Here is a 23962-nt window from a genome sequence, read left to right on the forward strand (position 1 = left end):
TGTTAACCCAAACTAATTAGGACAAGGTGCGAGCACTATTAGTATACTATGCATGAGGCTTGCAACTTATAAGATGTCTTATACATAATACATATGCTTTATTACTACCGTTGACAAAATTATTTCTTGTTTTCAAAATGAAAAGCTCTAGCACAAATATAGTAATCAATGCTTCCCTCTGTGAAGGGCCTATCTTCTACTTTATTGTTGAGTCAGTTTGCCTATTCTTTCTATCTTAGAAGCAAACACTTGTATCAATTGTGTGCATTGATTCTTACATGTTTACTTATTGCACTTGTTATATTGCTTTGTGTTGACAATTATCCATGAGATATACATGTTGAAGTTGAAAGCAACCGCTGAAACTTTATCTTCCTTTGTGTTGCTTCAATGCTTTTACTTCGAATCTATTGCTTTATGAATAACTCTTATGCAAGTCTTATTGATGCTTGTCTTGAAAGTATTATTCATGAAAGTCTTTGCTATATGATTCATTAGTTTACTCATTATCTTCATCATTGCTTCGAATCGCTGCATTCATCTCATATGCTTTACAATAGTATGATCAAGATTATGATAGCATGTCACTTCAGAAATTATCTTTGTTATCGTTTACCTACTCGAGGGCGAGTAGGAACTAAGCTTGGGGATGCTTGATACGTCCCAAACGTATCTATAATTTCTTATGTTCCATGCTACTTTTATGATGATACTCACATGTTTTATACACATTATATGTCATTATTATGCATTTTCCGGCACTAACCTATTGACGAGATGCCGAAGAGCCGATTCTTGTTTTCTGCTGTTTTTGGTTTCGAAATCCTAGTAAGGAAATATTCTCGGAATTGGACGAAATCAACGCCCAGGGGCCTATTTTTCCACGAAGCTTCCAGAAGACCGGAGGACTTACGAAGTGGGGCCACGAGGTGGCCAGACACTAGGGCGGCGCGGCCCAGGTGCTGGCCGCGCGGCCCTAGCGTGTGGGGCCCTCGTGTGGCGCCCTGACCTGCCCTTCCGCCTACATATAGTATTCGTCGTGAAACCCCCAGTACCGAGAGCCACGATACGGAAAACCTTCCAGAGACGCCGCCGCCGCCAATCCCATCTCGGGGATTCGGGAGATCGCCTCCGGCACCCTGCCGGAGAGGGGAATCATCTCCCGGAGGTCTCTTCATCGCCATGATCGCCTCCGGATCGATGTGTGAGTAGTTCACCCCTGGACTATGGGTCCATAGCGGTAGCTAGATGGTCGTCTTCTCCCCATTGTGCTATCATGTTAGATCTTGTGAGCTGCCTATCATGATCAAGATCATCTATCCGTAATCCTTCATGTTGTGTTTGTTGGGATCCGATGAATATTGAATACTATGTCAAGTTGATTATCAATCTATCATATATGTTATTTATGTTCTTGCATGCTCTCCGTTGCTAGTAGAGGCTCTGGCCAAGTTGATACTTGTGACTCCAAGAGGGAGTATTTATGCTCGATAGTGGGTTCATGCCTCCATTAAATGCGGGACGAGTGACGGAAAGTTATAAGGTTGTGGATGTGTTGTTGCCACTAGGGATAAAACATCGATGCTTTGTCTAAGGATATTTGTGTTGATTACATTACGCACCATACTTAATGCAATTGTCTGTTGTTTACAACTTAATACTAGAGGGGGTTCGGATGATAACCTGAAGGTGGACTTTTTAGGCATAGATGCATGCTTGGATAGCGGTCTATGTACTTTGTCGTAATGCCTCGATTAAATCTCATAGTACTCATCATGATATATGTGCATTGTTATGCCTTCTTTATTTGTCAATTGCCCAACTGTAATTTGTTCACCCAACATCTGCTATCTTATGGGAGAGACACCGCTAGTGATCTGTGGACCCCGGTCCTATTCTTTACATCCGAAATACAATCTATCGCAATTGTTCTTTACTTGTTCTTCGCAAACAACCATCATCATCCACACTATACATCTAATCCTTTGTTTACGAGCAAGCCGGTGAGATTGACAACCTCGTTGTTACGTCGGGGCAAAGTTACGTGATTGTGTTGTGCGAGGTTCCACGTTGGCGCCGGAATCCCTGGTGTTGCGCCGCACTACACTCCTCCGCCATGAACCTTCAACGTGCTTCTTGGCTCCTCCTGGTTCGATAAACCTTGGTTTCTTTCTGAGGGAAAACTTGCTACTGTACGCATCACACCTTCCTCTTGGGGTTCCCAACGGACGTGTCGACTGCACGCATCAGTTAGTACCGGAAAATGCATCAAAATGATATAAAGTGTATATAAAACATGTGAGTATTGTCATAAAACTAGCATGGAACATAAGAAATTATAGATACGTTTGAGACGTATCACTCACTTGTGGTAGACTTTGAGGTAGCCTCCAAACCTTCACAATCTTGTCAGGAGAAAATCCACAGCCCGGATGCTTCTGGACCACTCTTGCCCACCTAGGGTTTCCTAGGAACCCTGAGCAAGCTTCTTGATGAATACAAGGGGGAATGAGATTTGGCTTGGTAGAACAGTAGATCGGGTCCTCCTCTATTGTTTCCCCGGAGGGATTTGAGTTTGGGTGGAGGAGGAGGGAGATCTGAGGCTTTTGGTGTTTCTAGCAATGGAGTATGAGAGAGAGAGCTCAAGAACAGCTTGTGGTGTAGTGCCTACCCCTTCAGAGGTAGGAGAAGGGGTATATATAGTGTCACTTGAAATATGGCAGTTGTCAACTTGCCAACTCAGCTTTCTCCCGAGAATCCCGGTCAACCGGACCACATACCGGAGCGTCCGGCGCAGGGCCCGGTCGGACCGGGCCAGGGACCGGACCCGCCGGTCCAAACCGGGCAGCAGACCGGACCCAGACCGGATCCTTGAAGTGTCGCGCAGTACTCCCTTCGGTTGGCATCGGTCTGCCGAGCCCGGTTGGCGCCGGGCGCCGGTCCGGAGCCCGGTCCGGCCGGGCCAGGGACCGGACCCGCTGGTCCAAACCGGGCGGCAGACCGGACCCCAACCGGGGGCATCTCCGTGTCTTCCAGTACGTCTCCCGGCAGGAATCAGCGCAGGGGCCGGTTGGCGCCGGAGCGCCCGGCCGTGCGCTCGGTCGACCGGGCGGCAGACCGGAGCCTGCCGGCGCACGGGCCGGTCCAACCGGGCCTCTGACCGGCTGGATGCTGTAGACCCCTTTTTGATTGTTGTGGAAGTGGCGGGTCTCCTTTAGCCTTCTTGTTCTTTTGATACACCATTTATGCCTCTTTGGCTAATACCTGGGATTATCCTTTCAAACATGTATTAGGCCAAATACTCTAGCACGGTGTCATTGTTACCAAAATACCCTTACAGGAGGCTTCTTCCGCTGATCAACCTCACCGTTGTAATGCTTGCCTTTCTTTCTTATGGGATGGGTATGCGCGCGTAAGAAATCGACGATGCCCCAGGTACACGACCTTATTACATGTATCCAAATAATCACCTTCGAGCTCATCTAAATAGTGTGTGCATGCATTGTATCCCTTGTTTGACTGTCCTGAAATATTACCAAGAGCAGGCCAATCATTGATGGTTACGAAAAGCAGCGCTCGTAGGTCAAATTCCTCCTGCTTGTGCTCGTCCCACACAGGTACACCTGCTATGGACCACAGCTGTAGAAGTTCTTCGACTAATGGCTTCAGGTACACATCAATGTCGTTGCCGGGTTGCTTCAGGCCTTGTATGAGCACTCGCATCATAATGAACTTCCGCTTCATGCACAACCAAGGAGGAAGGTTATATATACAAAGAGTCACTAGACAGGTGCTATGGCTGCAGCTCTGCTCTCCAAAAGGATTCATGCCATCTGTACTTAGACCAAACCTTAAGTTCCTTGCATCCTCTGCAAAGTACGGGAACTCTCTATCGATTTTTCTCCATTGGAACCCATCAACAGGGTGTCTCAACATCTCGTCTTTCTTACGGTCTTCTTTGTGCCATCGCAACAACCTAGCGTGCTCTTTATTTCTGAACAAGCGTTTCAACCGTGGTATTATAGGAGCATACCACATAACCTTGGCAGGAACCCTTTTCTGGGGCGCTCGCCCTCAACATCACCCAGGTCATCTCGTCTGATCTTATACCGCAATGCAGTGCACACCGGGCATGCATCCAAATTCTCGTACTCATCGCGGTAGAGGATGCAATCATTAATGCATGAATGTATCTTTTGCACATCTAATCCTAGAGGGCAGACAACCTTCTTCGCTTCGTACGTACTGGCGGGCAATTCGTTACCCCTTGGAAGCTTCCTCTTAATTATTGTCAGCAACTTTCCATTGCAACAATTCTAGTGTGCTGCCTAGCTTTTTATGGCCATCTTCGCAAGTTGGGTATAACAATTTGTTGTGATCTTGTATCATCTAGTCGAAGGCCAACCTTTCCTTTTCAGTTTCACATTCTCTCCTTGCATCAGCAATGGCCCGACCAAGATCATCATTAGCAGGATCATCTGGTGCCTCTTGATCTTCTGCTTCATTGTCTTCATTGCCTTCTGCTTCATTGTATTCAGGGAACATGGGATAAATGTCATCATCATCTTCCTCTTCTTCATTGTCTTCCATCATAACCCCTCTTTCTCCGTCCTTGGTCCAACAATAGTAATTGGGAATGAAACTGTCCCGCAGAAGGTGGCCGTGAATGGTACTCGAGTGAGCGTAATTTATGATATTCTTACAGTTAACACATGGACAATACATGAAGCCACCATGTTTGTTTGCCTCAGCCACGGCCATAAAATTACTCAGGCCCGAAGTGAACTCATCAAAGCGTCGGGCAATGTACATCCATTGCCGATTCATCTGCATGATATAATTAAGCTTATCAAAAACCATTACAGAAGATCACGATTAGTGAAACAATGTATATATATACACTTGCATTTTATCAATTACAAATGAAAGGATAAAGTTGTTAACCTCTATGGAGAAGAAAAAAGCAAGTTAAGTGTGGCTTGATTTGTGTGAACTCAAGTGGCAAAACCTCTTAAGCATTTCATCGAACACCTCTTGTGCATGTGAAGAGAGCAAAGCAATACACTCCTCTTGTGATAAGAAGTGAAAAAATGGCTAAGTGTGGCTCACACTTGGGCGGGGGCAAGGTTATATAGGCAGATGGGGACTTTGTCCCGGTTGGTAATCCAAACCGGGTCCAAAGGGTGGGCCTTTGGTCCAGGTTTGTGATACAAACCGGGACTAAAGGCATCCGAGCCCTGATACAGCCTGCCGCGCCCTGCCGATGGGCCTTTAGACCCGGTTTGTATCACAAACTGGGACCAGTGCCCCCCATTGGACCCGGTTTGGTTCAAAACGGGGACATTTGCTCCCAGAGGCTTGGGACGAAAGGCCTCTTCTCCACTAGTGTTAGGTCTTGAACAATGTTCCTCGTAGTGTGAAGAGTGAGATGAACGAAGGGCTAGTGGTGCAGTATAGAGCCGAGGAGGTGAAAGATGCACTCTATCAGATGTTCCCCACCGAAGCGCCAGGCCTGATGGTTTCCCAGCCCATTTCTTTTAGCGAAATTGGGATCTATGTGGTACGGAAGTTACTAATGCAGTCTTGCGTATCCCGCGGGGAGAGGATAATCCAGAAGAGATCAATTAGACTTTTATAGCCCTTATTCACAAGGTGGCGAGCCGATCTGAGTTGGGCCAGTTTCAACCTATTAGCTTGTGTAATGTAATTTACAAAATAACGTCAAAGGTTCTTGCAAATAGGTTGAAGAAGATATTACCAGATATTGTCTCTCATGAGCAATCAACATTCGTTCCTGGAAGGTTAATCATGGATACCATCATTACAACTTACGAGTGTCTACACTTTATGAAGAGAAACAAAACACCGCCAATGCACACTTAAGCTGGATATGCGAAAGGCCTATGACCGAGTGGAGTGGTCATACCTTGAAGCGATAATATTGAGAACGGGTTTTAAATTAGAATGTGTTTCTGAAGTTTTCAAGTCTTCGAGGGGTATCAGGCAAGGAGATCCTATCTCTTCATATTTGTTTTTGCTAGCAGCAGAGGGCCTCTAGTGCCTTTTAAAATCAATAAGTAATATTTCATCATCAAGTCTACTGGTGAGATTGACAACCTCACTGTAAGTTGGGGCAAAGTATTTTGATTGTGTTGTGTGCAGGTTCCACGTTGTTGCTGACGCTGGTAGTGCGTCCTGCCAAAAGTTAGTTAGCAACACCTTCAGAAGTCATTCCTTTCTCCTACTGGTCAATTAAACCTTGGTTTCTTACTAAGATAAAACTGCTACTGTGCTGATCATACCTTCCTCTTGGGGTTCCCCAACGGTGTGCAACTGCACAACATCAAGCTCTTTTCTGGCTCCATTGTCGGGGAGTAATCAAGACACTCCATCAAGCCCATCAACCGCAATCACCAATCCACTGCATCTGCGGCGGAGCGTATAGTGGAAGCGGCGGAGGCGGCAACAGCTCCGCTTGGTGCTGCGCCACCATCACGCTGAGTCGGAGGACGTTGTCCATCCCCAGCTCCTAGCTCTAGCGAGCCTCATCCTCCTCCTTCGACATGACGAGGGCGCGCGCGGTAGTCTGCTCCTCGTCATACTCATATGGCATGTAGTTCTCCAGCTTCACCATGCTGGTGGATGTGTGGTGTCCTTGTCCTCGCCCTCGTTGGTGTCATCGTCAGTGGCTGCGGCAAGGCCACCGTAGTCCTCGACGGGAAAAACGTGCACAGACGGGAATGCCACCGTAGTCCGAGGGAGGTGCGCCGGCGCGGTGAGCCTCGTGCTCCCACGGGAAAAACGACCCCAGAAATCGGGCCGGTGATATGCCCGGTCGTGGCGCAGCACGGACGGGAGGCGCTTGATGCGATGGTGCACCTCAGCATTGAATGTTGGACCGTCGACGAGCGGCGGAAGCACCAACACCCTGGCCCAGCTGAGCTGCCACCCTCCCGGCGGGGAGGTGTCATTGTACATGATGGGTTCCGCCTTGCACCACTATCGTTGGCACTCCCCCACCGGGAAGTACCGCCGGTGCCTCTTTGGCCGCTGGAGATGGACGCCACCAACACTTGTGGCCCAATGAAATCACGCGTGCTCGGTCATGACTGCAGATTTCGGATGATGGGAGGAGGCTGAGGTGGCGGCGGCTCGCGGACGAGCCGACCTTGAGGTTATTGGTGACCTTATTTAACCTATGCAGAATCTTCGGCATCTCTGCGCTGGCGACGGTGGTGGCGATGTTGGAGAAAGTGGACTATGTGGGATAGGACGGCGCAAAGGCCGGTATATATATGGTCGCTCCATAAATGCCCGCACTGGTTTTCGGCGCCTTCGGCACTCGCGTAAACCTAAGCAGTTGGGCGTTGATGGTTGTTGCAGGCGCCGTCAGTCAGCCTTTTGCGGGTCATCCTTCTGCCGCGCGTGCTCAAAAGGCGTGTCGGGCCACGTGCGCTATGGGCTGGTCAGTGCCCCGTAGAAGGCCATGTGGTGTCCAACGTCAACATTGATGGTTGTTGCGCGCGCCACCGGCCAGCCTTCTCCTAGTGCAGGAAGAAGGTTTCATCGATCCTCGCGAGTTTGTCGATCCTAGCGCAAACTTAATAGGCCGCCTCGCGCACGCTTGCATGTGGTGCGCTATGACACTTGTCTTTCCCGTGGCGTGGTGCGCCACTATTACCCAAGTGCGCATCGGCCAATATGGCTACGTTTAGCAGTTGCGCAAAAATTACCGTGTTGCGCCACGTGTAAGGGTGTAGTAGTGGCCCACTCTTTTTTTGGTGCGACAGCAGCGCATCAATATTTGGGTGCGCCACAGCTAAGGCATCCATTTATAGTCATTTTCCTGGTAGTGTTTGCCTTACGCATATTCCATTTAAACTTGATGATGATAATCATGTCCACCTTAAGATCTTTCTTGTTTGAAATCCTGCGAATGGTTCCCTCATGCTCCACTGTGGGAGTGCCTCTCCGTAGACGTATCTTCACATATCGATGATCACCTTACGGTTGGCAATATTCAAACACGTGATCTCTTTAACATGATTTTATTTTGAACTTGTACACTATTTCTTCTTTTTCATTATGTTGATGCCTTAAAGATACGCATGAGGTCTCACTCCATCTTCTTCAATACATGATTGACATAAGCTTAATTCACACATGACCTATCTTTGAATCACTCTAGAACACCTTTATCATCACTTCATCTTCTTATTTCATCCTTGAAGCCAACAAATAGTTTAAAAGGTGGCTATGGACAGACCCTACAAATATAACTACATGCAAACATTAGCATGGCCACGGAGCCATAAACTAAAATCCACCTGAACTATTAATCGGGCGCCCTAGGAGTCTCCAGTACTGTCGCCGCCCATGCACAAACCGCGGCGAAACGGGGTGGCGCTACAGCCTACAGCCGGGGACGCGACTATTCATTCATCCATGGACGACGGGGCTGTGACGCCCAGCCAGACCGAGGCAGCCTTTCTTTCTTTCCCCGGCGAGACAGCAAGTGGGCGCCGGCCGCTTGCGCATTGGCTGGTGCCTCCGCGATTGGACGTTGCGAAGCACAGACGGAAAGAGATTTTGTTCCTCAGCGATCTCTCTCCGCCAGTCCAGTACGAAGCCTGCAACCGAAGCGTTTCCCTGTGCCATGCGTACGGACAGGCCGGCGTCGGGTCTCGCAGATCGTGCGGGAAATCTGGTTAGCCTGTCTGCAAGCGGCGAGCTTCACACCCGCCGGTGGTCGCCGTGGACTCAGCTACCGCCGCTCAGCTGGAGTCACGTTTGCCGGTGGCCAACGTACAGCGCAGAGCGTAGGGCTTGTCGACTGAACAAGCACGTAATGGCACGTCTGTCTGGGATGAGCGTGCACGTTCTCAGAGGCAAAACATAAACATGCTTGAAGGAGAATCGAAGAAACTGTCGGTACGACTGTGGACGATCAGAGTTTTTTTTTTTTGTTTTTGAGTGAGAAGTACGGACGAGCTTGATTAGTTTTTTCAAATTTTGAGAAACGGACGAGAAACAACTACCCCGCTAGCGCCTAGCAGTTGCTGGAACCAAAACTGGGTCCAACCCGGCGGCACGGTTGGCGGGGCATGTCGGCCCATGCTCTTGTCGTGGATCCCCGAGTCTGGATCCCCCGACCTCCCACGGCCCACTGAGATTTTGAGTCTAACAGGACTTTGATTGAATGAATCTATAAAAACTACTCTTTTAATTATTTTCTGGGGCATATTTTAATTTCCAAGGAAATTTTACCGCACTGTAACTTAATTGAAAGATCTCGCCATGTACCTAATGAATAACCGAGGTGATGTTTTGGCTCCTAGGTGCATATAAACCTGTTATGGAAAGTGCATAATTCTTTTTTTTCAAATATGCATAAAAATACGGAAAAATGTCGCGTGTACATTCGGACATTCTATTTCGCACGCAAGGTTTTACGAAAAATAATATTTTATGTATGTGAATTTTTTTCCCATGAATAGGCATATGGGAGCATCAAAGTTTATTCTTTTTACAAAAAAAATGTTCCATTTTCCCAAAAGCTTGTGTGCGAACGTAGAGTGTACACGCAACGATTTATTTCTAAAAAAATTTACATTTTAAAATGTGCTTTCAAATAAGGAATTCATATACATCTCCTTTCGGTGATTGTGGTCCTTTGAAGGCGCACCACACTCGAATTGATTGCCGAGTTCATGTGCAAAAGGAGGGCCAGCTCCTATTTGAACACCGCCCTTTCGATGGTATCATCGTCTTTCTGTGAAGCAATGTGGCCTCCGTGGATCGTGGTGCCATGCCGACAACATCTATGGCGCTCCTGGTTTTGCAAGGTGTCATCTCAGCATTGTGACACCTTTTCACTAAGCCAGCAACACTCCTTCATGCTCTTATCAGTATATTCCTTTGGCGTATGGTGCTAAAAACAATAGCTTCTCTGTGTTGCCTAGAACATGATTTTTTTTCTTCGTTTATTTCTAGGTTTTACTTGTTTCTATGAGTGTATTTGTACTATGATCCAATTTGTGTTGCATCCCATTTCTTTCATTTAATTGAAATGCCCAAGGATGGTTTATTCCATCACATGAACACACATTGAAATTATATTTTTGTGCTTATTCATGTGTAGTGTCACTCAGGTAGTGTACCATTATTGTAATACTGTACTTTTTTTTCAATGGTCGTCAAATCCCACGGACAAAGAGACTTTAAATTTCTGACCAATAATTTGTGTGGTGTTTGGTGTAGATGGTTGTACCTCGGGTCGTCTCGTCCAGATATATATACTGTAGTATTCTTGCGATAGGAGGCAATGTTCCCATCGAATATTGAGGTGTATCAATGTATGCGCTGACAACGTCAGCATTAGAGATTCATGACTTCAGTCTTCAACTAATTAAATTGTACTGTGTTTCTAGAAAAAAGACTCAAAAGAGATTAGTATTACATACGAGAAGGAAAAAAAATGCTCCGTCCTTTAGAAGACAACTCAAATGTGCATACAATGGATGTTCATCGATAGCACAACATTGAGTTGCTGATACTTTCGCCCTTCAAAGAAATATAGAATTCATTTTGGTGATACCATTTGTGTTTTCAACGTATATCATACTATTCAAAGCTTAAGCTACAAGCCTAAACATACCTACAAACTCCTTTGTTATCCAACAAACCGAACAATATGTACAGTGATCCCCGGTCGACACTGGTGGAAAAAGGGCCATTGGTCGCGGTTCGCAACTGCCATTAGTCGCGGTTGCGCAACCGCGACCAACTAAGCGCGACTAAAGCCCCCCCCCCCCCTAAATTTCGTTAATTTTTTTTAATTCATTTGGGTTTCTAATTTTTTCACTCCGTTTTTTTTTTATTTTTTTTCAGAATTTCTATTATTTCAGTTATTTGCATAGCTTAGTCTCTATCTCTAACTACACTTATCTCTAGTCAAATTACTTACTCGTGTGTAGTGTCACTCAGGTAGTGTACCATTATTGTAATACTGTACTTTTTTTTTCAATGGTCGTCAAATCCCATGGACAAAGAGACTTTAAATTTCTGACCAATAATTTGTGTGGTGTCTGGTGTAGATGGTTGTACCTCGGGTCGTCTCGTCCAGATATATATATTGTAGTATTCTTACGATAGGAGGCAATGTTCCCATCGAATATTGAGGTGTATCAATGTATGCGCTGACAACGTCAGCATTAGAGATTCATGACTTCAGTCTTCAACTAATTAAATTGTACTGTGTTTCTAGAAAAAAGACTCAAAAGAGATTAGTATTACATACGAGAAGGAAAAAAAATGCTCCCGTCCTTTAGAAGACAACTCAAATGTGCATACAATGGATGTTCATCGATAGCACAACATTGAGTTGCTGATACTTTCGCCCTTCAAAGAAATATAGAATTCATTTTGGTGATACCATTTGTGTTTTCAACGTATATCATACTATTCAAAGCTTAAGCTACAAGCCTAAACATACCTACAAACTCCTTTGTTATCCAACAAACCGAACAATATGTACAGTGATCCCCGGTCGACACTGGTGGAAAAAGGGCCATTGGTCGCGGTTCGCAACTGCCATTAGTCGCGGTTGCGCAACCGCGACCAACTAAGCGCGACTAAAGCCCCCCCCCCCCGCCCCTTAAATTTCGTTAATTTTTTTTTAATTCATTTGGGTTTCTAATTTTTTTCACTCCGTTTTTTTTATTTTTTTCAGAATTTCTATTATTTCAGTTATTTGCATAGCTTAGTCTCTATCTCTAACTACACTTATCTCTAGTCAAATTACTTACTCGTGGTCAAACTTCCCGCTCGGTCACCCATCCTCCCACTACTCCACCTCTAGCACGCTTAACTTCGAGTTCCATTCCGTCCCGCATCCAAGTGCTACGCGCACATGTATGTGATACTAGTATCATATCAATCCTATTAACATGTTGGTCGATGTCACATTTTTTTATTGTTTGAATTTCAAATAATTTTTTTCATAAACAAAAATAATGATGTAATAATAATCGTGAATAAATAAATAAACATTAAATTTTTATTTTTTATTTTTAAAATTTTTTAAATATTTTTTTTGCCAAACCTAAAACCTAAAAATTTGAAAATCTTAAAATTGGGTAAAAGTAATAGTAATCTTTATGCTGGATGCAATTATTAATTTTATTTTTTTGAAAAATTTAAAAAATATAAAATCCATAATTTATAGCAAAACTAAAATCTTCCTGCTTTCATATTTTCATTTGGAATTTTGAGAATCTAAAAATTGGCTAACCGGGTAAACCCTGGTGAATTCGGATGTAACTTTTTTCCAGGATTTTTTTGATATATTATACGTTTTTTTCCAAAAAAAGTGAAAATTCACCTTTAGTCCCGGTTGGTGTCCCCAACCGCGACTAAAGGTTTTTCCGCCGGCCGCATCCCTTCATAGCCCTTTTAGTCCCGGTTGGTGTTACCAACCGCGACTAAAGAGGTACCCTTTCGTCTCGGATGGAGCATTAGTCGCGGGTCGCCTCACGAACCGCGACTAAAGACCCCTTTAGTCGCGGTTCGAATATTTCCGAGACTAATGGGGGTGGACGGAAGCCTCTTTTTCTACTAGTGCGATTTATAAAGATATCATTCCTTTGTACTAAATGAATCTTAATGTTTAGACCTGATGGTTCTTAGCACGACTTAGAGATATGTATTTCTTGAACGTATTAGAAACACATTAAGACCGTTAATATAACAATTTTGTTTTGAAAGGATGAGTCATGATGTCATGATCATCAGAATCTCTCTCTAGGAGAAAAAGCATGCCATGCTAACAAAAACACACGACTTATTCTCGATCCACGTAAGTTAAGTTTCTCGGTCAGGTGACATCCTCCAATTTTATGTGCAATATAATAGGAAAATTTATCTGTAGTTGCGATCTTATATGCAAGTGCGGGAATCGCGATGTAAATCAACCGGTCCCATAGTTGACCTAGCTCTAGCTTAATTCAGAAATCGGAAAAAATGTACTAAGTTGAAGATATATGTTAGAGCTTTTCGTCTAAGGATTATGAACTCGTAGATCTAGAAATAGCAAAACCGTAACATACTATACAATTAATGAGTGAAAATAAGGTCAAAAAAAAAATGAGTCAAGGTACAAGGGTATCTCATTTAGAGCATCTCCAGCCGCGTCTCCCAAAGCGGTCTCCAAAGGTATTTGGGGCGCGTCGGCACAATTTTTTGTTGCCAACCGCGCGCTCCAAAGCCTCCTTCCATCCGGCGTGGCCTAATACAGTGTCCGGCGCCCCGAGCCCGTCCCCGGTTCACAGGGACGCCCCGGGCACGCCGGACACAACGAAAAGTGAGGCGAGGAGTGGCGGGACCGACGCGTTAGCGGCACATTCAAGTTTAACCTAACTGTAGCCTACCTCGCGATTGAAGTTATTGGCGCGCAGCGACGGTGTAGTTTCCGCAAAGGCGCAGCGATGCGTCTCGTCGCACCTAGCTCTGTGTGCCGGCTTTAATGAGCGCCACCGCTCCCCCGCCTCCCTCCAGCCTATAAAAAGGGGCGCTCTTGCATCGTCCCTCACACACAAACCCTAGCGCCTCTCTCCCCAACACTAGCCGCCACCATCTCAAGAGTTGACGCCATGGCTGGTAGAGGCAGAGGCCGAGGCCGTGCTAGAGCACCCAGAGCTGCATGGTCGCCGTCGCCTGCGACGTCGTTGTCTTCATCGTTGTATCTGCATGAAGAGCACCAAGTGTTGTTTGAGTTCGTCGTTGTCCTCAATGGTGACCCACTCGGCATCCAGAGGCTTCCGGACAAGTTCGCCGAGTTCATTGCCGGCGATGAGCCGGCCACGCTGCATATGCGGGAGACTGGCTGTGACTGCTGCCGGTGGCCGGTGGACGAGCTCTTCGACGGGCGCGGCAAGATGTACCTCCACACCGGCTAGGAGAAGTCCGTGCTCTACCACGACCTCCAAGCCGGCTGCGTGCTCACATTCTCCTACCTAGGCAACGCGGATATGAGTGTGAAGGTGTTCGACGATACGTCCTGCCGCCGGCACTACCACGGCGATGACGAAGAGGAGGACGGTTGAACACGCCAAGTGATGAGGCGGTTCCTCGGCAATGCCCACCATGAGGGGCTTAGGGTTGACGGAAGGCAACGATGGAGATTCCGGGAGCGAGAAAGCACACGACATACCCAGGTTCACGTCCCCGCGGTGGAGGATCGCTATGTCCTGTTAGCAATCAACTATATGAATATATGTGTACAGGGGGCCGCCTTTGGCGGAGTTGTTGTATCTAGTCTAGTTCTAATATGCGGGTTACGATGTCTAGGCGTATCGTGTGTATGTTTTCTGTTTCTGAATATCTCTGAGGGGTGCCCCTGCCTGGCTTTATATATGCAACCAGGCTAGGGTTTACAAGAGTCCTAGTAGAATACAAATTGGAGTCTTCTTTCTTGTAGTCCAAGTCAATATTACGTGTGGGTCCAGCTCGTCGAGTCCTTGTGCTGGTCCATCTTGATAATCTGCACCGGGTATAGCAATGTCGGGTACCCGAAGGGTAATGACCACATCACTGAGTGCTCTTTCTTCGCAGCGAAAATGTTAACGGAGGTTTCTGTATGTTCTCCTTGCAAAGGACCAACAGGGCTATCATTACCAGCTAGATTTTCCAGTTTGGGTGAATGAGAGTGCCTGAGAGTGTTCTTTCTTGGCAGCGAACATACGAAATCTGCGATGCCAATACTAGTTAGGTTTCCTCATTTTGCAATGTTTTATTATGTATTAGTTCGTGGAGACCATGTTTAAAACTATGTATTAGTTGTAAAACCATGTTCCCAATTATGTATTAGTTTGTGTAATGTTTCTCCTCTCTATGGAAATGAAAATACAAAGAAAAAAGAAAAAAAGTATTTTAATGTAAAAAAAATGTTTGGGGCCGCGGCTGGGGAGCGACGTCCCCCAAATACGGCACGACGAAAACACGTCCCCCCAAACGCTCGATCTGGCGCTGTTTGGAGGACGCTTTGGGGGGCGCGGCTGGAGATGCTATTATGCTCATAAATACGGAATGAACATTGGATGATCTATGCAACAACAACAAAAAGCAGCATTAGTAGCACATCATGTTAATGCTGCCTTGCTAAACCCACCAATCACACAGTACCCCTGCCTCCGCTGCTCGCCGGGGAGTAGAGTTCTTCCGGCGGCTTCCGTTTCGTCGGAATCCGTTCCTCTTCGCGATCACATGGTCACCACCCTTGCCTTCCTCCTCAACCGCTCCGGAGCTTCGCTCCACCGATCGACGCCGTCGACGCCGTGGCTTATTCATTTATCCATTACTCTCAGCTGGCATGGTCAGTTTCACGTCGTTCGCGACCTCCTCGACCTCGGTGATGTCCGGTGCTTTGTCGGCTTCATCGCTCTCGCGAGGCTTCTGAGGACTGCCACTCTTCTCGTCGGCGGTGGAAGCAGCCTACTCGCCGGTGTGCCACCACTGCGGTTGTTGTTTGCAGCTTCGGCCGATTTCTTGACCTTCCATCTAGGCCTACCCATTCCAAAGCAAAGCGAATAAAAAATCAACTTGTCAAGTGGACTTCCTGCTTGCTTGGTGTGTTGCGGTCACAGATGTCTGCAGAGTTGCCAACATAAACGAAGTCAAGAGATGAAGGATTGGTTAGTTTTTATGCAATGGGTAGAGGATTGAAAAAGAACAAGAACGTATAGAGCCCTGAGCAATGCGACTATAATCGAGAACCAGCAAGGATCCTAGTAAATACTAACAAATCAACGCGGACGAACAACAAACAGAAAAAGAACAAGAACAAGAACACTGATAAATCTAACCTCTGCCTTATTAGGCCTAAACCTCAAGTGCCATGAGCTTATCTCGAGAAGTCCCCTGCTCCGGTAGTCCGGTGGCTCTGAGAAAACAACCTACAGGATAGCTACACGACCGAAAGTAGGGCGGATATGATGCGCCTAGAGATCAAGAAGACAAAAGGAGATGGTGTGGTGAATCTTCCAGTTGGTGGGCACTGAGATATTGCCAGTAGGTGAGCGCACGCAGGAAAGAGGGACAAACCAAGCGGCGGCAGGAGACGAGGGGATTAGTTAGCAGAGCTACTAGCTGCATTGTTATGGATGAGGAAGTCGATCCCTCCGACAGGAGAGGTCCATGTCATCGGAAAGGCATCCGGCAATCTCGTGACAAATCTCACCGGATTCTTAAGCACTTGCTGCACACCGTCTCCAGACCAAACGCTCCCGTTCGTCGCGTACACCAATCACTTACACTCACAGTCGCAGCCTGTCTTCGCTTCCGACAGACGGAAAGGTAGGTTGGGGCCTATGTTAGCCTTGATAAGCTTACTGTCACATTAGTTTGTTTTTCCTCTTTCTGTTGTTATATTGTGATCCAAATTCATATACTAAAGGGAGGCAAACTTCTGACGAGCGGAGCGAGGCCCGTCGCCCCCCGCGGTACGGATCGTTGCCACCGCCTATATATACATCTTGTAAGCCGCCGGCAAGGGTTTTCATATTATAAGATAACCCACGGCGTTTGTAAACACTCCCCGATATAGTGAAGTTTTGCTGGTTGGCGCCCGTGGTTTTTTTTTCTCCTTCTGTGTTGGAAGGTGTTTTCCATGTTAAATGTCGTGTCCCCACTACGTTTTTCTTTTATCGTTCTTCGTTATTTTCTTGTCGCGTTCATAACAAGTGGTATCAGAGCCCGTGTTTCAATCTAGGGTTTGCGACATGTCTTCCTTGAAGTTCGATCTACCGCAGCTGGATTATACCACGAGATTTTCTCTGTGGCAAGTGAAGATGAGGGCGATCCTTACCCAATCTTCTGATCTGGATGAAGATCTTGATAGATTTGGCAAGAAAGATGCCAAGACCTGGACCTACGATGAAAGGAGGTAAGATCGTAAGGCTTTTTCTTTAATTCAGCTTCATCTATCCAACAATATCTTGGAGGAAGTGTCGTTCGAGAAATCTGCAGCGGCGCTGTGGTTGAAACTGGAATCGATCTGCATGTCTAAAGATCTAACTAGTAAGATGCACGTGAAGATGAAGTTGTTCTCGCACAAGCTAGAAGAAGGTGCGTCAATGATGAATCACCTATCGATCTTTAGAGAGATCGTTTCTGATTTGTTGTCCATGGAGGTAAATTATGAGGATGAGGATCTCGCTCTTATACTTTTAGTCTCATTGCCTAATTCTTTTGTGAATTTTCAAGACACCTTGTTACACAGCCGTGATGAACTAACACTTGCCGAAGTTTATCAGGCCCTCCAGTAGAGGGAAAAGATGAAATCTATGGTGCAGGCAGAGGGTTCGTCATCTAAGGCAGAAGCACTGCAAGTCCGAGGCAGGACCGAGAACAGAAACAACAACTATAACAGAGATACGAGCAAGACCGACAGAGGTAGCTCAAAGTCCAAGGAACGAGATGGTAAGTTCTGCAAGTATTGTAAGAAAACTAACCACAATATTGATGATTGCTGGAAGTTGCAGAACAAAGAGAAAAGAAACGGTACTTACCAACCGAAAAACAAATCTGATGGTGAAGGTAAGGTTGTTGTTGTTTCCAGTGATAATTCTGATGGCGATTGCCTGGTTGTGTTTGCTAGTTGTGTTTCTGGTAATGATGAGTGGATCCTTGATTCTGCTTGTTCGTTTCATATTTGCTGTAACAAAGACTGGTTCAGTTCTTATGAGTTTGTGCAGAGTGGAGATGTTGTGCGTATGGGAGATAACAACCCACGTGAGACCGTGGGCATTGGCTCCATTCGGATCAAGATGCATGATGGGATGACACGCACTCTGACAGATGTGAGACACATACCTGACATGGCTAGAAATCTGATCTCTCTCAGTACCCTTGATGTTGATGGGTACAAATACTCTGGCTTTCGCGGAGTTCTGAAGGTATCAAAAGATTCTCTCGTTCACATGATATTGGTGATATGAATTCTACAAAATTATATGTTCTTAGAGGTAGCACTTTGTCTGATATTGTTGCTGCTGTTATTCCTGATGAACCTGGTAAAAATAATATGTGGCATATGCGTCTTGGACATATGAGTGAACATGGCATGGCAGAATTGCACAGGAGAGACCTGCTAGATGGCTGCAATTTGAGTAAGTTCGAGTTCTGTGAGCACTGCATTTTTGGTAAGCATAAAAGAGTTAAATTCAATGCTTTCCGTTCATACCACTAAAGGGTTTTAGATTATGTGCATGCTGATGTGTGGGGACCTTCCCGCAAGACTTCTCTTGGTGGTGCAAATTACATGCTTACTATCATAGATGATTACTCCAGAAAAATGTGGCCTTACTTTCTGAAACATAAATCTGATGTGTTTGATGCTTTTAGAAAGTGGAAAGTTATGATAGAGAAGCAAACAGAAAAGAAAGTTAAATTGCTTCGTACTGAAAATGGCATGGAGTTTTGTTCTATTGTTTTCAACGATTATTGCAGCGACGAAGGCATTGTCAGGCACCACACCATCCCATATAATCCTCAGCAGAATGGTGTGGCAGAGAGGATGAACAGAACCATCATCTCCAAGGCTCGCTGCATGTTGTCCAATGTTGGTATGCATAGACGTTTTTGGGTTGAAGCAGACTCCACCGCTTGTTACTTGATAAACAGGTCACCTTGCATTCCGCTTGACAAGAAAACTCCTATCGAGGTATGGTCTGGTTCACCTGCTGATTATTCACAGTTGAGAGTTTTCGGTTGCACTACTTATGCTCATGTTCATAATGGAAAGCTAGAGCCTAGGGCTGTTAAGTGTGAGTTTCTTGGTTATGGTTCAGGAGTTAAGGCATATAAGTTATGGAATCCTGAAACTAAGAAAGTTTTGCATAGCAGGAATGTTGTCTTTAATGAGGTTGTCATCTTTCATAAGAGTTTATCTACAGATGCTACTGATGCTGTTGATTTTTATGATAATTCTGATGATGAGCAACAGAGGATCAGCGTGCAGGTGGAGCATGTGGAGGAGAAAGAAAATGATGTTGCTGAAATTGATAACACTGTTGTTCAGCACTCACCACCTGTTTTGCAGAAAACAAATAGTTCCATTGCTGCTGATAGACCGAGGCGTAACAAAGGTCCAAGTCCTCGTTTAATTGAAGAGTGTAATTTTGTTCATCATGCTTTGAGTTGTGCTGAACAGGTGGAGCATGATATATGTTGAGGCAGTTGCGTCCGTTGACCGCGTGAAGTGGATTCTGATATGCAAGAGGAGATGCAATCGCTTGACAAGAATGGCACATGAGATGTTGTGCGCTTGCCTAAACAAAAGAAGGTTGTCCGCTGTAAGTGGATATTTAAAAGAAAGGAAGGTTTGTCTCATAATGAGCCTCCGAGGTTTAAGGCAAGGTTAGTAGCAAAAGGTTTCAGCCAAATTCCAGGTATTAATTATAATGATGTTTTCTCTCCGGTTGTGAAGCATAGTTCCATTCGTGCATTCTTTGGTATTGTGGCTATGCATGATCTTGAGCTTGAGCAGCTAGATGTAAAGACTGCTTTTCTGCATGGTGAGCTTGAGGAGGAGATATACATGGACTGTGGAGATGATTCTTGCATTAACTTGTTTTCTGACAGTCAAAGTGCTATATACCTTACTAAAGATCAAATGTTCCATGAGAGGATAAAACACATTGATATCAAGTACCATTATGTCCGCGACATTGTTGCTCAAGGTAAACTGAAGGTATGCAAAATAAGTACTCATGATAATCCTGATGATATGATGACAATGCCAATTCCTGTTTCCAAGTTTGAGCTTTGCTCAAGCTTGGTTGGTATAACTGTTTAGCCCAAGTGGCTGTTGGCGCCAGCAAATGTTTTTCTTTGTTGTTCCAGAGATTTTTGAAGTTCATGCTACAAGATGGAATTTGTCTCATGGTGGAGTTTGTTGTATTGTGATCCAAATTCATATACTAAAAGGAGGATAACTTCTGACGAGCGGAGCGAGGCCCATCCCCCCCCCCGCGGTACGGATCATTGCCACTGCCTATATATACATCTTGTAAGCCGTCGGCTAGGGTTTATCAGATTATAAGATAATCCACGACGTTTGTAAACACTCCCCGATATAGTGAAGTTTTGTTGGCTTGCACCCGTGGTTTTTTCCCCTTCTGTGTTGGAAGGGGTTTTCCACGTTAAATCTCGTGTCTCCGCTGCGTTTTTCTTTTATCGTTCTTGTTAATTGCTTGTCGCGTTTATAACATCTGTTAATAACAATGATGTGTGGCGTCGTCTATGATCCATGCACTTGTGTAGTCAGTGGAGAAGTGTGCAGCTGCCGATGTTCTCCTCATCTCGTTTGTTCTCCTTGGATTGGCATGTCGTTGCGATTAAGGTCATGAGATGGTCCAACTAGAATGGATCGCAACCATCTGACCGGGAGGTAGTTAGCTCCTTTTATCTGGCGGATATAAAGAAGGAATACAACAAAAAAAAACACCGCAACGAGTTGGTAGCATAAAAACCACTCCCTCGTTCGTGTTTATCATGGTATCTTAACTGGCTAAATATTGTAGTTTGTGCTTAATTTTTAGGTTTGACAACGACATTTGGTATTAGAGCAATGTCAAGCAAATACAAGAAGAAGGATGGTATGTACAAGGGGCACCAAGATGACGCCGCCAGCGGGTTTTTATCGCTGCTTTGTGAAAGACTTTAGCATCATTGCTTGCCCTTGGAATGAACTCACAAATAAGAATGTTACTTTTGTTTGGGGCAAAGCACAACAAAATGCTTTTGATGAATTGAAGAAGAGACTTACCAAGGCACCACTCCTTGTTTTACCAAACTTTGCAAAAATCTTTCAGATTGAATGTGATGCAAGTGCTCTTGAAATTGGTGGTGTGCTTATGCAAGATGAACAGCTTGTGGCATATCATAGCGAAAAGTTAGACGGTGCTCGTCTAAAATATCCTATATATGACATAGAGCTTTATGCACTAGTTCGTGTACTTGAAGTTTGGCAATATTATCTTTAGCCAAAAGAGTTTGTTATTCACTTCGACCATGAATCTTTGAAGTATTTGAAAAGCCAAGCCAATTTGAAAAAGGCATGCTAAATGGGTTGAATTTATTGAATCCTTTCCCTATGTAATCAAATACAAGAAGGGGAATGACAATGTAGTTGCGGATGCTCTTTCCCGCAAGAAAAACCTTTTGCTTACTCGTTTGGATTTTCATGTGTTGGGTCTTGATGATAAGATAAAGGAGCTTTACCCTTCCGACACATTCTTTGGCCCTTTTTTTGCCAAGTGTTCCATTGAAAAGGGATTTGATGATTTCTATTTGCATGATGGCTTCTTGTTCAAGGCTAAAAAAATTTGCATATCCGAGTCTTCTTTTCGAGAATTGCTTTTGCAAGAGTCACATAGTGGTGGATTCAGGGGACACTTTGGACGTGACAAGACTCTTTCCATGCTATCCACCCATTACTATTGGCCCAAGATGAAGCGCGACGTGTAACGACTTTGCAACTGGTGCAACATTTGCCTTCAAGATAAGTCTACCTCAAACCCTTATGGCCTTTACACTCCGTTACCAATTCCATATGCACCATGGTCCGATATTAGCATGGATTTCGTGTTAGGACTACCACACACGAGATATGGTCGTGACTCAATCTTTGTTGTCGTTGATGGTTTCTCTAAGATGGCTCACTTTATACCATGCAACAAGAGCGATGATGATTTCACATGTTGCTACTTTGTTTTTTAGGGAAATTGTTCGTCTACATGGAATACCCGCAAGCATCGTCTCGGATCGGGACGTGAAGTTCATGAGCTACCTTTGGAAATATCTCATGGCCAAGTTCGGCATCAAGCTATTGTTCTCCCACATCGTCACACCAACAAACGGATGGACAAACGGAGGTTTTCAACCGTAGCCTCTCAATGCTACTTCGAGCACTCGTCAAGAAGAACTTGAAGACTTGGGAAGAATGCCTCCCGCATGCGGAGTTCGCCTACAACCGAGCCAAACACTCAACAACGTCAAGGATCCCGTTCATGGTCATCTACGGCTTCGAACCATCAACGTCACTCGACATCCTACCTCTACCACTTCATGAGATAACTAACATGGACTTCGACAAAGCGCGCCAACAACATGAAGAAACTCCATGAAAACACAAGGACTACGATTCAAGAACATGTACTTCGCCAAGATACAAGGCTCAATGCAAAGAAGAAAGAAAGGATATTTCAATAAGGTGACCTTGTTTGGATACACATACGCAAGGAAAGGTTCCCACATGAGCGCAACTCCAAACTCAAGCCACGTGGATATGGTCCCTTCAAGGTTCTCAAGCGTATCAACAACAATGCGTACGTCATAGACCTACCACCATCCAACAACTCGGTGAGAAACACTTTCAACATCTCGGACCTCTCATTAGAGAGAGGATTGACAAAATGTTATCAAGCAATATTAGCCCACGGCAGAGGATTTTTTTAATGCGATGTCGCTACACCTGTCATGGTCGAGGTGAGCGATGAGTGGAACTTGGGAAACATGTAATAAAATTATCCTAGTAATAAGTAGGTTAACTAGGTTCATTCGATACTTATACTAAAATTTTATATTTCTTAAAACTCACTATTTTATCTGACAATATTATTAAATAATATAGACTTCTATTACTTAGTATAATTAAGAACATAGCAGTGCCGCTACATATTAATTTATGATACTTTGTATTATACAGTTCTAACATATTTCAAACGGAGAATGCACGCACTCGCAATGTGATAATTTATATTGTGTTTTGTAATAAGAGCAACATTAGTTATTTTACAGACAATTTGCCTCTTAAAATGTTCTTTGAACCAAATCCACTCAAATACCACAACATTAAAGTAGATATATAGTTGGTAAAACTTGCATGACCATATATTTGTAAGCTATATAAAAGTCAATAAATTTCTCTATAGACATCTATTGGGTGCTCGATGTATCGCCTTTTTTTTTGTTATTCAGATCGGGTGACGATAGAAGCCAATTTATTGTTGTTTGGATTGTGTTGGGTGTGGTATAAACCGTGTAATGTTCTGTTTGTATGAAGTAACCTTTCAACGGAGGCCACTTCAAGATAATACACTTTTGTGGTGCATTGGATTTTTTTTTCTTGTTTTTTCATGTACGCGAAACGCGATCACCTCATACAGTCAGCGTACACTTTTGGGGTGCATTGTAGTATTCTACGCGTTTGTCATCGCTTCCGACACACGGAAAGGCAGCGCGCCGCGACTGAGTCGATCAATCTGGGCGGGGCATGGTGGAATCCGGCCCACGCGCGCTGCTGCCCGTGCGGGCAGGCTTACGGGCCTGATAGCGGCCCGCGAGGGGTGCTGAGGCGTGGACGACTGGCTGGTTTGATTTCTGTGTGCTGCTTTAGTCCCACCTCGGCTAGCTAGGAGAGCGCGACGGGGAGAGGGCAGTATAAGAAGGGACGGGGTGCGTTGGGGAAAAAGCATCTTTGCGCTTGGGGCAATGACGCAGCTAGTGAGGTTATACCGAGGCGCGTCAATTGCTGGTTGAAAACTATTTCCAAACCCCCTCTTTGGCCCTCCGGGGCCACTGAGAATTTCTGGAAGGGCTCCCTCACCTTCGGGCGAGGGGAAAGCCCTACAAATCTAAATTAAATACTATTAAATTAAATGTTTGTTCTAACAGGAACCACAAAATAATTATCAAAATGCTCCCTCTCCCCTCTCCGTATGGTTACGGTAAAAAAGCCCTACAACATGGTGGATTTTGAAAACTGTTTGGTTATATCAAAATTAGCCAATTTTACAAAAAAAAATCATATGGCTTACATTTAGGGTCGGGGGAGAGGGGGAGTAAAATCTTTGGTAAATGATGATTCACACCCCTTCTTGGGCTTCCTAGTGCCTCCATTTGA

At 45.0% G+C, this 23962-nt stretch overlaps 1 non-coding gene across 1 annotated transcript; it reads left to right on the plus strand.

Moving 5' to 3' along the window:
• Positions 1 to 23532: 23532 nt before the first annotated feature.
• On the plus strand, positions 23533 to 23685 carry LOC124685625. Its single transcript, XR_006997598.1, has one exon. It is a non-coding gene; the product is annotated as a U4 spliceosomal RNA (small nuclear RNA).
• Positions 23686 to 23962: the final 277 nt, after the last annotated feature.

The sequence above is a fragment of the Lolium rigidum genome, chromosome 1 (assembly GCF_022539505.1).
Source record: "Lolium rigidum isolate FL_2022 chromosome 1, APGP_CSIRO_Lrig_0.1, whole genome shotgun sequence".
Lineage (NCBI taxonomy): Eukaryota > Viridiplantae > Streptophyta > Magnoliopsida > Poales > Poaceae > Lolium > Lolium rigidum.